Source organism: Pleurodeles waltl, chromosome 11 (assembly GCF_031143425.1).
Source record: "Pleurodeles waltl isolate 20211129_DDA chromosome 11, aPleWal1.hap1.20221129, whole genome shotgun sequence".
In the NCBI taxonomy this organism is placed as follows: domain Eukaryota; kingdom Metazoa; phylum Chordata; class Amphibia; order Caudata; family Salamandridae; genus Pleurodeles; species Pleurodeles waltl.
Genome location: NC_090450.1, coordinates 596631498 through 596648650, shown reverse-complemented (window position 1 = coordinate 596648650; position 17153 = coordinate 596631498). Strand labels below are relative to the sequence as shown.

Genomic DNA, 17153 nt, shown 5'->3' with positions numbered 1-17153 from the left:
GAATGGCGCAAAGAGCCTGCATAAAATCGCCCAATATAAGCACAATCTATGTAACCAGGTTTTATGGTTTTCATGCCTTAAAACCATCTGGTGAGATTAACCACAGCAGGGTCTGCACATAGGTATTTAGCTTCCTTTTGCAGAGTAAGTCTTGCCCTGATTTTATCACCAACCAGGGGTGCCATTGATTACAAGTTAATTGTACCAGCAATATGAAGTGTTCTGTACCCTTAAAAACTCAAGATTTCTTTGGGAAATATGCTATATGTTACAATTATCAGACCAGCATTTAACATATCAGTTCACGTTCAGTAGTAGTAAACAAACAGTGTATGAGCAATTTTGATTGGGGTTATGTGGTCAGGGTTTGTACGTGCAGGAATGTTGTTGAAGATATACTGCTAAGTGTAGTTAACTTTTAACACACAGTTGTTTTGTAGTATTTTTCAATTGTGATATTTTCTCCAATTGACATTGTTTAGAGAGATGTATGGCAATATTAGTTAAGGTCTAACATGCACAATGTATTTTCAATTTATTTAGATGTTATTCTACCGTGCTGCTTTTTGGTTAAATGTTTTGCATTTATTGCACTTTAAAACTCATTTGTAGAATACGAGTATACTGTAATTTACAGACAAAGGTGCAGTGAGACGGTGTGAGCTTTCTGCTGGATCTTCTGCAAAGAGACAGCAATGCGTGATTCTGGGGGAATAATTTTTTATCGAATAATTTAAATTGTAATTATATGCAAAAGGATAATGTAAGAGTGACAATGATAACAGCCTAAGGCCTTCCACCCACAGTCTTCATTTTTTAGAAACTTCCCCTGCATAAAAGCATTTTTGCTGCAAACTGTTCTCCCTAGAGATATGTCTGCACTTCATAAAAAAATCTGACATAAATATGTATTTTTACTATTGTTGGTTTCAGCAGGCTCTCCCCCACACTTTTTGCCTTCAGCCTCCTGCTTTCTGAATCCATTTTTGTTGGCCTTTAGGACTCAGTACACTTTACCAATATTAACTAGTTCTAAAGTGTATGTGCTCCCCCTTTTAAACATGGTAGAATTAACTTACACCTCAATGGCATGTCTAATTTTCTTGCAAGTCCCTAGTAAATTGGTACAACATGTGCCCAGGGTTTGTAAATTAAATGCTTTTAGTGGGCCTGCAGCAGTGATTGTGCCACTCACCTAAGCAGCACTTTGAACATATCTCAGGCCTGTCATTGCAACCTGGGTGTGCAGTTTTAAACTGCCATTTCAACCTGACAAAAAACCTTTTGCCAGGCCCAAACTTTCCTTTTTATTACATGTAAGTCACCCCTAGGGTAGGTCCTACAAAGCCCACAGGGTGGGGTGCAATATAATTAAATAGCAGGACATGTATTTGAAAGTTTTACAAGCCTGGATAGTGAAAAAAGTGTTAAATTAATTTTTCACTATTGCAAGGCCTACTGCTCCCACAGAATAACATTAGGGTACCTTATTACAATTAATAAGTGATAACTTTCAATAGGGGGGCAGGTGGATATTTCAAGTTTGTTGTTTAAAGGATTGCAATTAAAAGTCCTCTTTAATGGTAAACTCAAAGTTTTAATCACAATTCTGAAAATACCACCTTTAAAACGTTTAAATGTTCCTGTCCCAGCCATTTGGTGTTTGCTGCCTGTTTCCTGGATCACATGAGAAGGTGTAGTTTGAAGTTGGTCTATGTGCATTGCTCCAAGACAGTGAGACAAAGGGATTGGCAGAATCTGCTGCCCTGCTGTGCTATCAAATTTGAGATTTCCAACATGGCATGTAGTTTGTTTAAATGTTTGGTAAAAGAACAGATAAGACACCATACGGCTGTCTTTGTTTGAAGGTGATGGTGTTGTCACCACTGGATGTGCCTCGAGAAGTAACTCTATAAGTTTACGCAATATGTGCAAACTACAGAGTCACATGTGCACAGAATGCAGGAAAGCATACGGTGCACTTGTGAAGGCATATGAGCAGTATGCGTGCTCCCGATATATGCAAATGTGTACAGCATCTGACATATAGGCCCTCATTCTGACCCTGGCGGTCTTTGACCGCCAGGGCGGAGGACCGCGGGAGCACCGCCGACAAGCCGGCGGTGCTTCAATGGGGATTCCGACCGCGGCGGTAAAGCCGCGGTCGGACCGGCACCACTGGCGGGGTCCCGCCAGTGTACCGCGGCCCCATTGAATCCTCCGCGGCGGCGCAGCTTGCTGCACCGCCGCGGGGATTCTGACCCCCCCTACCGCCATCCAGATCCCGGCGGTCGGACCGCCGAGATCCGGATGGCGGTAGGGGGGGTCGCGGGGCCCCTGGGGGCCCCTGCAGTGCCCATGCCACTGGCATGGGCATTGCAGGGGCCCCCGTAAGAGGTCCCCTAAATGTATTTCACTGTCTGCTGCGCAGACAGTGAAATACGCGACGGGTGCAACTGCACCCGTCGCACAGCTTCCACTCCGCCGGCTCGATTCCGAGCCGGCTTCATCGTGGAAGCCTCTTTCCCGCTGGGCTGGCTGGCGGTCTGAACGAGACCGCCCGCCAGCCCAGCGGGAAAGTCAGAATTACCGCCGCGGTCTTTCGACCGCGGAACGGTAACCTGACGGCGGGACTTTGGCGGGCGGCCTCCGCCGCCCGCCAAGGTCAGAATGAGGGCCATAGTCAGTTTGTAGGTCACTAATATATGCACAGTATATCCAGCAGGGCTCTGATATATGAAAGGGTGCACAGCTTTCTGCCTATACACAGAATGATGACTTCAGAAATGTGCAATAATCTATCTAATATTTGCTGTGTGGAGACCTCTGACAAACATGTGTTCAGTCTTAAGATTGTGCCAACATATTATGCAGATAATGAGTAAAACAGCTATTTTTTTTAACTGTCAACACTTAAATCCGCAGGTCACACGTTTTGAATCCCAGGAAGTCCAAAGCAGCCTTCCACCCTTCTGAGGTTACAAAAATGAGTACTATTAAATTGAGTAATAGTAGTACCTGGTAATTTCAGCATATAAGCACTTCGGAAATATGATATGAAACACACTTAAGCTCTTATTATTACATATCAGTGGATTGAGCACTAACTATACATAATAAATCAGATAGCTACATACTGTACATTTATCTAAGGCCTGCACACTGTGCGTACAAGAGAAGCCAGCACACTGTGCATATTACAGTGTAAATGCACAAACAGCCCAACTGTCATCCAGAAGTGTATTTCACAGACAGGCAGAGGTACAGAATGGTTAAGCAAAAAAAATGCCCACTTTCTAAAAGTGGCATTTTCAAACCTACAATTCAAAAAACAACTTCACCAAAAGATGTATTTTTAGATTGTGAATTCAAAGACCCTAAGGACTCTATGGGCCTGATTCTAACTTTGGAGGACGGTGTTAAACCGTCCCAAAAGTGGCGGATATACCACCTACCGTATTACGAGTTCCATAGGATATAATGGACTCGTAATACGGTAGGTGGTATATCCGCCACTTTTGGGACGGTTTAACACCGTCCTCCAAAGTTAGAATCAGGCCCTATATCTCTTTCTGCTCCCAAAGGGAAATTACACTTAAAAGGTATTTCAAGGCAATCCCCTTGTTACCCTATGGGAGAGACAGGTCTTGCAATAGTGAAAAACGAATTTAGTAGGATTTCACTATCAAGACATGTAAAAAAACACCAGTACATGTCCTACCTTTCCAATAACCAGCACCTTGTCCAAGGGCTGCCTTGGGCCTACTTTACGGGTGACTTACATGTAGTAAAAGGAAAGGTGTTGGGCCTGGCAAGTGGGTGCACTGGCCAGGTCAACATGGCAGTTAAAGACTGCACACACGGACACTGCAGTGACAGGTCTGAAACATGTTTACAAAGCTACTCATGTGGGTGGGACAATCAGTGCTGCAGGCCCACTAGTAGCATTTGATTTACAGGCCCTGGGCACACATAGTGCACTGTACTAAAGGCTACTAGTAAATCAAATATGCCAGTCATGGAGAACCCAATCACCAATACATTTTAGACAGACATCATATGCATTTTGTCACTGGTTTCCAGTAGTAAAGTACGCAGAGTCCTAAAGCCAGCAAAAACAGGTCAGAAAAAATAGGAGGAAGAAGGCAAAACATTTGGGGGCTAACCATGAAAAAAGGGCTGGGTCCAACAATGACCATTACATTTGCACAGACATATAGTTTTACTAATAAAACTATACAGTGCACAGACAATGTGTGGAAACTGCATCACCAAGTGCAGTTATACTCAATGTACCGCCCAAGGGCAACATGCAGCCCTTCTAAACGTTAGATGGGGCCCTTTGGTGAACAGCAATTCTGGGCTGCTATTTACTCTAATCAGCCTTAACATAAATCACGTAAATAAACAGGCAAGCATTTGTTTTCAGGTTAATTGAAGGTACAGAAAAGAAGCAACTATGGTTTCTTGCACGTCTTAACTTAGGAACACTTTCATTTTTTAAGACATCTTGCAAGAAACGTATGAAAATATGATCAAGTAAATTCCAAATTCAAAAAGTTTATTTCATGCTAAACTGTTTCACCTTAGTACATCAGTTTATATCAGTGCATTGAAAAGTGTTTTTATTTTTTAAATGATATTTTTGAAACAAGAATTTAAGAAACATTCATGGTTCCTTCCACCCACACTGATAACAATTGCAGTAGTGAACTAAGAGGAAAGGCACCTGTTATGTGCAGTCTTTTGGTGGCCTGGGTTGCTGTTATACATGGATAACATTATAGTTTATTAAATCACACACAGCAGAAGGGTTCGTACAGCACACATCTTAAAGCTATGTATTTCAAAGTCCTCTTATATGTGATAACGAAGAAAAATCAAGGGAATGTAAAATAAAAAAATTCCTAGAAACACACAATTTGGCCATGGCGGGAAGCCAGGACTGATATTTTCGGTTTCAGATTGCGCAATACGGCCACTAGATGGACATGCTTCACTTCTCCCACAACTACCTTATAGTCCCCAGTCCCACAGTCCCAGCGACCCGTCACCTTGCTGGAATCAATGCGACCCTCGGTCACACCACAGGGCAAACCATTTGGCCCTTGGTAAAATGTTTGTGAGTACCTATGACCTAGTGTAATTGTTTTGTTTTAATCATATTAAATATTTGTTTCCAGCTCAGTTCAGAACTAACAAAAAATGTTTCTAATTCTGATATATTCTGAAATACACAGTTTATTTAAATGTTGTCATGTGATAGAAAAGAAACTCTTTCCTACCCCCATTACCCAGCAAGATTGTCACAAAAATCCTTTCACTTTGAAGTCAGTGAAAGAAAAGTAAACACCAAGCTCCCGCCAAAGACAGAGCCTACATTTGACTTTGTTCTTTGAATGGACAGCAAATGTGATGAGATAGGAAAAAGATTTACAGGCCTGTTGACAGAAAGGGAGCACAGAGAAAGATACTGTAAGTGAGGGAAGGGACAAACTCAAGCTAGACAGCCTAAAACAAATAAAGCCAGCAAATTGAAAGCAAGGAAATTTGAGTTGCAAACCACAAAGCCAATGGCAAGCAACGGACAGAATGCATTCCCAGGGAAGTTCTCTGAATGTACTTAAAGTGGTAGCCACAGGATACTTTGTGGGAATAGTCCATTATTTTAGCCCAGTCGATATCTTGCAGAGATTTGGCTATGTCAGTCTCCTAGGTAAAATGAAGAGAAGCACTGGAGTGGTCTCCATTTTGCAGGAAAGGTCTGTACGCCCACCTTATCAGTTTGCCACCAGCCAATATGGTGTAGCACTTCCAGCACCCCTCATGTGGGGTTAGTTCTAGGTGGCGGACATGAAATAGGGCATTTAATGATTGTTTAAGGTGTTTGTAAGTCGGTAGGGTGACCCAAGTGAAGATTGTACTCTGCCACAAGGATTTGGAAATCTAGTAGTCCGTCATCCACAAACAAAACCCCATTTTAAAATGCCTACAGCATGCTACTGATGGAGTTAACCTGCGCGCAGCCATCCTGTGTGAGTGGGAAGGCCTAGCAAAAGTGCAGGAGCAAAAGGTTTCTTCATGTTAGTGAGTTTACAGGTTCTAGCAAGGCAGGGAAAAGCTGTGCAGGAAAACCCAGGATGGAGTTCAGGAGACTGGTCAGTAGGAAACAAAGAGTAGTGCAGTAAGCCCTCCTTAAAGTCTTTACAGATAAATCCTGTCTCATGCAGAGGACGACCAGTCAGCCAGCGAGCCACCTGTTGGAGCTGGGCAGCTACAAAATAGTGTTCTCAGACTGGAATGGCAAATCTGCAGTCACAGGTAGCTATAGAGTGGAAAGAGCTACCCAAATGCATCTCAATGACCAAATCCAATGCCAGGTGTGTCTGAAGAAGGAATCAGGGATGAGTAGGCGAAGGTTCACAAAATAACATAATAATTGGGGTAGCACACAATCTTTGCTAGTGCCACGTGGTCGATTACTGAAAGTGGAAGAGAAGACCAAAAAGCAAACTGGGCTCAGAGGGACCTTGTCGCTCTGCCCAGATTTGCATTGTGCAGATTAGTGGGGAAATGGTAGCTATTAATCCCTAGGTATTGAAAGGTAACTGGTTCCCAGTTAAATATAAGGTCTAATTGTATATAAATGGGAAAACACTACCATATGTTAAAGAAACACTAATTACATTTTAAAATTGTTTTCATGTTCTTACATTTTTGTGTGCAATTTGCATTCCAAATATTTTGAAGACTCTACATGCACTTTGACATTTAGGGATATGCCAGATCACTGGTTTGGCTTTGGCTCAATTGCAAAACCATTTGAAGACATGGACAGAGTGGGCAATTGCCCAGCACAACCTTGCAAGGGGTCTGGTCCCTGCTCACCCTTCACAAGCATGAACAGTACACCACTGCACAGAAGAGTTTGCCAGTGTTGAGGTGTTGCTGCTTGTTCAACTACTTAACCGTGCCTCTTCTGTTTATCTGCTCTCTGCTGAGCACTTCCCAGGTATGCAATACTTTACAATACTCATGGTGGACCCCTCTTGCCTGATTTTAGTAATTGTCCCAACTTGTCCTCTTCCTTATTAATCCAGTTCTTAGCAACAACCCTTTGAATAAGTTACTGTTGATCTCCCATGTAATCTTGATTTCATCCTCCTCTTTTTTTCTCTTTGACAGTCCGGGCTCCCAGCTCTGAGATAAATGCAGAGTCTCGAATGCATACTCTAGTGCTGTGAGACTACAGACAAGTTGTGGGTACCTAACATCCTGAGTTTGGGCATGAGACTGTCACCCACACAATCTGCTGTGCCTTATTCATATTTTTTTTTAGGTTTAAAGCCCACCAGAGTTCAAGGTGCACAAGATATTTTTGTTCTACATGTTCAAACTAGCATAAGATTACCTACCTTCGTGTTACCCAAACTGTTTGGCATGGGTTTTAAAATATTTAGAAACATAATCAAAATGTCACTTTAGCTTTCTATCCAGGAATGATTGGACAGATTTGGGTAGGGGTGATGGCCTTGACACTGTGCTAAAGGGCATTCATTTACTACTGAACAAGGAAGAAATGTGCCACCTGAATGTAGCATACCAGGAGGCAATTACAAAAAGTTTATAGTGAATAAATAGTGCTACGTAGAAAAAGCCATTAAATGTACTGATAATGGGGTATGGCCATTCTTGCATCTGTCTTCAGAACTGACGTTTGTTATTGAATTTTAGTCCTGAATTTTGACCCTTGGTCTTCAATTTTTGTTCTGAATTTTGACCCCTTATCCTGAATTTATTACTTTCCCATCCGGAATTTGGGTTCATGCCCCTCTGCTAGAATTAAACATTTTAATGACATAGTTTATTATCCTTTTGTTCTGAAAGGTTTGGAGCTTCTGCTGCTGGTGGGATGGGGGAGCGAAGCTCCTCCGCCCTAATGGAGGAGCCACCCCTGCTAGTAACATTTCAACGGAAGGGGTAGTGAAAATGACAATAAACACACTCCGACCTTCCTATGACATAGCAGGAACTTGCATCTCAGACCATTCACCCTAATTACATCTCGAGAAGCGATGTAACAGTGTTTCATTCACATGTGGAATGAGGTCTGCATATCAAGGCATAGCTTTGTGTAGGTGTAAACAATTTATAACAGTCCCTGTGTTAAAAAATAAAACACCTTCATACGCTAGCTTTGTACCCAAAACCTGGAGCAGGCTTATGGTCTAAAATATGGGTATGAACAGTGTAGCCAACTTGACGTACAGTGCCACACTCATAAAAACCACCAAGCAAGTAGCATCACAATGTTTTGGCAGTCATAGAACTTCAGAACATATCACACATCCACAAAGTTACACAATTCACCAACAATTTGCCTGAAGTCCTTTACTGGAAAATTATAGGTCTGCAGGAATAGACAATACAACCTTGCTAACCTAATTATTCCATAGACTGTAGAATAACTGAGCCAGAATTTCACTTGAGCACCCTAGGTTATGAAGGAAATAGGGGAAAGTGGATCCCCAACCAACGTCAATAAGGATGAGCTACCCCTGTGTTCCTCGCACTGTTTTTGCCACCTCTGAGGCCAGGGATCGCAACGTCAGTGCCATGAGTCGCAAGGGGCAAGACAGGGCTCGCAGCTGCCACCCCCAACGAGCCCTAGATGACGTACATGCTTACCGTATTTAGGAAACCTGGAATAGCTCCACAGATGTGCTATCTTTCACCCAGTGACTTAGAAGGCGTATCAAGGTGACATATTGGGGAACATGATGAATAACTACTAGAATCATTTGCAACTTGTAATTTCCTCTTTTCTAGGTAACCTGTAGGATACCACTCATTGTTGGCAGTAACTCTGTTGCTCTGGAGTTGGAATTGGTAAGCGTACGGGGATGGTAAAGGATACAGGGCGAGGATAAAGGTACTCCGGGGCACACAGAATGAGGCTCCAAAACGTGATATAATATTCTCTAGATCATACAAAATATTACGGGGTAGAGTAGTGACTGTATGGTCAGATTTTGATAGCGCTAGAAATGCTTTCCTTAGTTACACATTTAGAGGTAAATTATTTATCTCCCTGTTTACCTTTAGTCTGATGTTTTGTTTACAAACAATTGCTTCTTTTTTCTATTTTGCAGTAATGTGTTTTTTTTTTTTTTTTTTTTTTTTTTTTACAAAATCAAGGTGTGAGATACACCAGATCACACTGGATTTTGCAGCACAGAATAACAAATTTCATTGCACAAAAATGTAAACTTTGCAGCACACAATTGCAATTTTTGTGGCATTATTGCACCACTTTATTTTACTTACAATCATTACTTTTCAGCATTAAATTAATAGAAACTACTACATCAGAGTATTCTACCTTGGAGTAGGCACATTTAAGGCATTTGGGGGTGTTTGTTTGGTATCTTTATTTATATTATCAACGTCAGAATGCGAATGTCTTAACTGATTCTGTGAGAATTCAAACGGATCACCTGCTAGTTATCCTAAAAAGTAAGCTACAAGGTCTAACCTTCTCAAATCACTATGGGCTTAAACACCTGGTCCTAGATCGCTAAAGGTTCTGAATTCGGTTTGTGTTACTTTTTTTGCGCATCCCCATCACAAAATCCTATCAATACTTACTTCAGGGAACTCTACTGCATGCTCAAAATGTGCCCTGCAAGAGCTCACAGCACCCTGTCTCTTTCCACTCTACAGAAGGCCACTTCACTCCTCACCCTTCTCCATGCACAAACTCACAACACTCCATCACTGCACAAGCACCCTGCATCCATCAGAACTCTCGCTAAAGGAGCTCCTTGCACCACTGACTTATCTCTGGTGTACACTCTGCACCCATCCTTCTCTCCCTCACAACACTCACTAACAGAGTTCCCTACACCTCTCACTCTCTATCCTATATTAATTTGATGCAACCTCACAACTCCCTGAAGAAGCACCCTACATCCTTCACTCATTTCCCTGCACTTAGAGCACGCTTGCTTCCTTCCCTGCAGGTGCTCATTGCAATCCTTGCACGAGCAGAAGTAAAGGTGCAGTCACAAACTCCCTGCATCTCTCACTCTCCAACACCTCTCAGATCCCACCTTGCAGGAGCAAAGGGCTTCGGTGCAGTGACCCTTGTTTTGTTCACTTATTCCCTGTCTCCGCTACCCATTCTCTCCCACAACATCCTGATGCCTATGTGTAGAGGTGGGTGAGCCACTGAAAGCACTAGCCAGGATCAAGTCTGACGCCTGGCCCTGACTCAACTTGAGGTCCTGTTCAAAGCTTAAGCCCACTGACAAGCCAATCTCATGTGTCTTCTGCCTACCACCCTTGCCTACCCTCATGCACCAAGGAGTAAGAACAGAAGTCTTTGTGTGAGTACCATGATTTTAAGCACATTGGTCCAGCTTAACGTCCCTGATTAGTTTCAATTTGCGCCTTTAGAAGCCAAGTCATTAACTGATTGAATCAAGCACGAAATTAAAATGCTGAACTTTTTGTTGCATCTGCAATGTTTTCTTTTATGTTTTCATTGTGTGACAGCACCGTTAGCAGTGCGACTAAAGTTACAGTTTATCTATGGCTTTCGTGTATTTTGGGTGTGACTAAATTAATTCATAAGGGTCCCATTTCAGAGGCACGAGATCTTAAATTCATGAAAGTGAAGTCATTGCTCAGCTTTAGTCGGGACAGCTTGCAGCCACTCCTCTCCCACACCACCACCTGTAGTCAATATAAAGGATGGGCTATTCCTGAAAGACTTGTCAAGAGAGGAACACCTATGCTTTCATCACTTACAAAATACTATCTGTAATCTAGGTAACTCGATTGGAGATGGAGTTACATCCAGAACAGCAGCCAGTATCCCTGCACTCCTTTAAAAGTAGACAATATAGATTGTTCGGAACTGAAAATTCTTTGTACTCTCTTCTTGACTTAAATGCTTAAGCTACTAAGGCTGCCAAAAAGTTGCAAAAATATGCAGTTGTCTGGAAATATCACCGAACACATGCTGCAAAATAACAGTTCACAATTACGCTAGTGTCACCGGGTGGGGGGTGGGTGAGTTTTCAGCTAGCCGGTGTCACTGGGACATCATGGGGTTAATTGTTACCTCTGCTTTTTTCCAAGGAACTTTTCAGTAGGACGTACACTCTGCCCTATTGTTCTTCTGCATTTATCAGTGAGTTTTTTTATAAGGGTGCCACTGACAGGAATACTGGTATTGTAATTATGACCAATTAGATAGATGGAATCTTTTGCTAGCCTGTCTACATTCCAGTGGATTGCAGGGGTAGTTGTAGAACATTTGCACAGAAATATTACATAGAAATATGTCTGGATAATTTGTGACATTATTGCTTCTTGCCCTTTGGTGGTTGTATGTGCATGGCAATGAAGGTCTCTTGATGGAACTGATACTTGTTGTGTCTTCTGGCTTTAGAGCATTCAGGACTAAGTGTGAAGTGCTTCAGCAGCATGGGTGTCTGCAGAGTGGTAGGCAAGGGGTGGGCACTTGCCACAGTCCGGGTCTAGGTACAGCTTGGTGTGCAGGCTCATAGTGCATAGTGCAGTACACTAGTACAGCCACGGCCCCCCCCAAAAAAGGTCTGTGGGCGCCAATGTTCAGCAGTCATTTCTCATGGTGTCCTGCATGTTTTTACCTTTGTGTTTTGTTTTGTCACCACAACGTTTCCATTTTGTATTGACTCTGTTGAATGGTCATGGGGTTTCTTATTTTAAATTGTATTTGGATGGTTTGTGTTATTGTTTTTACAGGTGCTGTGAGAATGTATATCAAAAATAGAAACAAAAGTATTGTGGGTTTGGTATACCTGGCATCCTTACAGTGGGCCTACATCAGACTTTTTTCCTTTACTTCATATTTGGTTGCTGTAACTTTTTGTTGGCCTTAGGACCCTGAGCACCTTACCACTGCTAACCAGTGCTAAAGGGCAAGTGCATATCCCCTAAGCATGGTAACATTTGTATCAACAATTGGTATATTTAATTTACCTGTAAGTCCCTTGTAAAGTGGTCTACCATATATCCAGGTCCTCTAAACTAAATGCTACTAGTGGGCCCCAGCACTGATTGTGATACCCACTTAGATAGCCCAGTAAACATGTCTCAGGCCTGCCACTGTGTGCAATCTCACTGCCACCCTGCCTTGACATTCAAAACCTTTTGCCAAGCCTTAAACTCCCATTTTCTTGCACACACGTCACACCTAAGGTAGGCCCTAGGTAGCCCATAGGGCCCATAGGGCAGGGTTCCACATAAGTGAAAGGCAGGGCATGTACTTTTAAGTCCTTCATGTCCCGGTAATGAAAAACTCCCAACGTTGATTTTCATTACTGCAAGGCTTGCCCCTCTCATAGGCCAGTATTGGGAATGCCTTATAATACTTTAAAGCTGTAGTTTCTGATCCGAAACGAGTAGCTGCATCATGTTTAGAATCACATGAATGGTAAGAATAAATCCTCTTTAGTAGTAAAATTGGATTTAATGTTACTATTTAAAAAATGCAACTTTAAGAAAGTGGGCATTTCTCTTCCTTCACTGTCCTGTGGGACTACAGCCTATCCCCAATACACGGTTGGCCTGCGTTAGGTGACAGCTAACCATGTGTATTCCTTTTAGACACCCACAACACAGAATACTCAGCAGATCTGCATACTGATGGGTCTTCCTGAGGAGGAGGTTGGGAAGGGCTCCCACTTACATCCCAAAGGTAATGGTCAGAGCCCACACAAAGGAGCTGATTACCCCCACTATAGTCTGGCTGAGCTGGCTGAGCTGAAAGAGGGGCCTGTGCACTTTACAGAAACCTTTTGAAGTCATCCCTCACATCAAAGGCACTTTTTAGTATAAGTACTGGGCCTCTGACCCACTAAGGGTAGTAAAATTCTGGTCTCAAGGAAACGCTCCTAAAGTGAAGACTGCTGTGTACCAGGATTGCCACTCTGACAGGATTGACTGTTCCCAGGAACTGCTGCCCTGCCCTGCTGTACTGCCCTGCCAGGTAGCCCAGGCTCATCCACTAGCCCCGGGGTGACTTCAAGGGCTTGCTGATTTGCCTCCTTTTCTACTAAGGGTCTCCAGGACACCAAAGACCCGAGCTGTTTAACTGCACTTTGCTGCATGCTTTCATCAACAACCATGAACAGCTTTGCTGTACTTTGCTGCCCGCTTTCATCGACAACTCTGAGTGTTTTTTTGTTGCACTTTACCACCTGCTTTCATAAAATACCCAGTGTGGCTCCCTTGAAGTCCACCACCTGCTTGCCAAGGATTACGGATTAGCCCAAATGACCACCGCCCATTTCAGCCTTCAAAGCACGTGGCTGCTACAGTGATGTCCCCTGTTGCTGCCAGACCCCACCTTGCAACTCCCCCACTTAGATACTCTCTGGCTATCAGACAGAGACCAAGACCAAAGTCCAGTCCAGATCCAGTTGTCACTCATAAGCAGGGCATTTTAGGAAAAAGACCTCTTAAATCTTTTGTCTTTGGAGCCACCTACGTCAATCAAATGACTTGGAGTTCTGTGTATAAGAGGGAGCAGGTCCAGTAATTCAAGGATCTTCTCAGATCACAGACAGCAGGCTCAGCCCCCTTCTGTTTGGTCCAACAATTGGTCTGATGGAGTGCCATGGTGTGCCACATTTTTGCCTGGCATTAGCTAGTGGGTGTGGATGACTATTTGGCACTCCCTAACCAATGGGGTAAAAGTGCTAGGGAAAACCCTACCACTTTTTCAGTAGTTCATGTTTGTCTTACTGCAAACATGCCCAATATGCCATGTGTCAGGGCATTTTCAAGATGGCAAAAGTCTTCAGCCACACTAAATATGGTCTCTAATGGTTTTGGGTGAATAGGAGAGGGCACTGTGATAATCACTAATGCCTTCACACATTTAAACCTCAATGCAATTTGAAACAAACACTGTACACACAAGAACCTAGGAGACAGAATTCTAGTATGAAAAAGGAAGCATCCTACAGCCCCCAGATAAGGGATATACAAGAATTATTCTGGTATTCTTCCTTTCAAGTGCAGAAACGTGTTACATGTGGTTCAATCTGACCTTTCAGGTAGGTTGTGACACTGTAGTGCCAAAAGGAAGCACACAGCCCCCCAACTTGAAAATTCTGCAGAGTTCAAAGAAGACACACCTGCCCATTCAGATCACCTTAATATGCAGCCCCGTAGAACGAATTTTACAGCTCGTTCACACCTCCTTCTGGGGCAAGAACATGCCAATTAGCTTTCTTAAAGCTCAGCCAGGTAAAGAATCACTTCCTAAAAGTTACTTTTTTTCTAAATATTTATCAAAACTCCAGCTTCACAATTGAATTTGATTTTCAATAACTATTAAAGTAGTAGTTGATTTATTTTCTTCTAGTTAGTAGTTTTCACTAGCAGTGTTAGTATTTTAAACTACACTCTAGTTTTCTACATAGGCTAGCTAGACCTGCCGAAGGGAAAATAGCTTTTTGGGCCTTGTCATCGTAGAGACATGGTAATATACCTGTCCCTGTTTAAACTACTAAGCACCCTCCCTTAAGGACTACAAGGCCTACAAAGAGCTGATTTACTAATATTTGAAAGGGAGGTCTTTACCTGTCAAAAAGGTTACTATTGGAAGCTGCAGAAAGGTTTTACATTGCAGCAGTCATGCCACACAGGGTAGGCCTGTAGCCATGTTTGCACTGCCAATTTAGTGACTGGCAGAATAGCTGCTGCACCAACAAGTGGCATTTCAGATCTAGGGCCTGGGACCACATTCTACAACATATCCCAGGGCAAGTGAAATCTACCAGTCAGTAAAAGGCCAATTTAACCATGTCTAAAGACAGAGCACAGGGACTTTTGACTAGGACTGGGCCGAGTTCATGGCGTCCTGCTACGTGGAACTCCTTGGAGTGCCCAAAAAAACTCTGCCGCACCACACAGAGTTCGGCAAGCAGCAGGGTTTGGGTAAGTTACACTGTTCACACTGATTTTCAGTGCAGGAGTTTCTCCTGCCCTGTAAAATCAGGGTGGACGGCATCACATGGAGCGCCAGAGGAGGCAAGCTTCTTTCTGCTTACTCGAGCGGCAACTTCCTCAATGCTAGCAGAAGCTTTCTCATTGTGAACGGATGCAACCTACCACAATCGCTCGCATTTAGAAATCTTGCTCACTAACTTGGCGATTCGATTTCGCTGACATTTGCCAACTTAAAATTGGTGAGCAAGAGAAAAAACTCTGCACTGCGTCACTTCGCAGAGTTTTTTTAAATCTGCACTCTGCCCAGAGTGGAGAAAACTCTGCGTACTCTGGCAGAGCAACATTTTCCATCCACCCTGCTTTAGACCTGATTAGCAGAAAAGATTAATATCCTATTTGCATGTATGTATCTTCAAGATATGTATATATCCTCAAGGTGTAGGCATGTATTTTTTTTCAATGCAGCATCTATGTACCCTGAAGTGATTTTTACGATCAAGGTACATATATGTGGAGTTACGTATTTTAAACCTTTACTTACTAATGTATACATACTTTTGTCAATATTTTGGTCCTCAATATTTTGACCAGAATATATTGGCCCGCATTATGTTTTCCTCTATATTTTCGTTGGAAGCTGTGCTTTTAATTTTGTCATGTGCAAGGTTTTTGTTATAGTGTGCTTCTTGCCCAATGAGTTTGCATTTGATGCTTATGTGCAGAGGTATGTGTGTAGTATGTAGTAAAGGTTTTAGGTAGGTATTTTGTGGATGTGCAGTTGTGCTGTTTTCACCTTGGCTTTGCTATGTTTTGGCCACCTGAGCATCTATTAGATATAGGCCCTCATTCTGACCTTGGCGGGCGGCGGAGGCCGCCCGCCAAAGTCCCGCCGTCAGGTTACCGTTCCGCGGTCGAAAGACCGCGGCGGTAATTCTGACTTTCCCGCTGGGCTGGCGGGCGGTCTCGTTCAGACCGCCAGCCAGCCCAGCGGGAAAGACGCTTCCACGATGAAGCCGGCTCGGAATCGAGCCGGCGGAGTGGAAGCTGTGCGACGGGTGCAGTTGCACCCGTCGCGTATTTCACTGTCTGCGCAGCAGACAGTGAAATACATGTAGGGGCCCTCTTACGGGGGCCCCTGCAATGCCCATGCCAGTGGCATGGGCACTGCAGGGGCCCCCAGGGGCCCCGCGACCCCCCCTACCGCCATCCGGATCTCGGCGGTCCGACCGCCGGGATCTGGATGGCGGTAGGGGGGGTCAGAATCCCCGCGGCAGTGCAGCAAGCTGCGCCGCCGCGGAGGATTCAATGGGGCCGCGGTACACTGGCGGGACCCCGCCAGTGGTGCCGGTCCGACCGCGGCTTTACCGCCGCGGTCGGAATCCCCATTGAAGCACCGCCGGCTTGTCGGCGGTGCTCCCGCGGTCCTCCGCCCTGGCGGTCAAAGACCGCCAGGGTCAGAATGAGGGCCATAGTCTTCAGTACCCAGAATCTTGCTTGATTGATGAGTGTGCTTTGGAACTCTGGCGACCTTTTTGTGATGTTCATCTTTGTTTCGAAATGTAGTCCTGTCTCCCATCACTGTTATGTTTTGTGCCAGCTTTGCTGGGCTGTTCGTTCTCAACAGCCTCTGGGTTCTGTGGCCTGCCAGATGTCTGCTGACTTTTTATGCACTGTTTGGCAAACCTGTCATCTAGAAACCTTGCTCGCAGATTCTCTGTTTCACATCATATGTTTTCAGAGCTTAGGAACAAATATTCATTTGAGGACAATGAATAAAGGAGTTTGCCAGGAACTCATTCAGTTATTACTAGAAGTGGAAATTCATTATTTTATCTGTCATGGCAGTTCTGACAAATTTCACACTTTCTATTTAAGGGAAGGTACTTTTAAGGGCATCTGACTCTTATGACATTTGTTTTCTAGCGTTTCAAAATTCAGAGGTAAGTGAGTGCTTTGAATTGTAACTATGAAACGATATAGTAACTTTAAAACATACTTTACCTTTAAAAATAATATTACATTTGAAAACAATTCACTTATAATTTGAAAATATAAAAAAAATGTGTAACTTAGCAACAGAAGAAATATAGGGCCCAATTCACCAAGGTAAACTTTGACCAGAAGTCTAAGTTTAGACCAAAAGT

The 17153-nt window shown here is 43.5% G+C and overlaps 1 protein-coding gene across 2 annotated transcripts in view; it reads right to left on the bottom strand.

The window, feature by feature from the left end:
* The window catches only part of TACR1 (tachykinin receptor 1), a 1875561-nt gene that overhangs the window by 618943 nt on the left and 1239465 nt on the right, over window positions 1-17153 (bottom strand). The window lies entirely within an intron of this gene.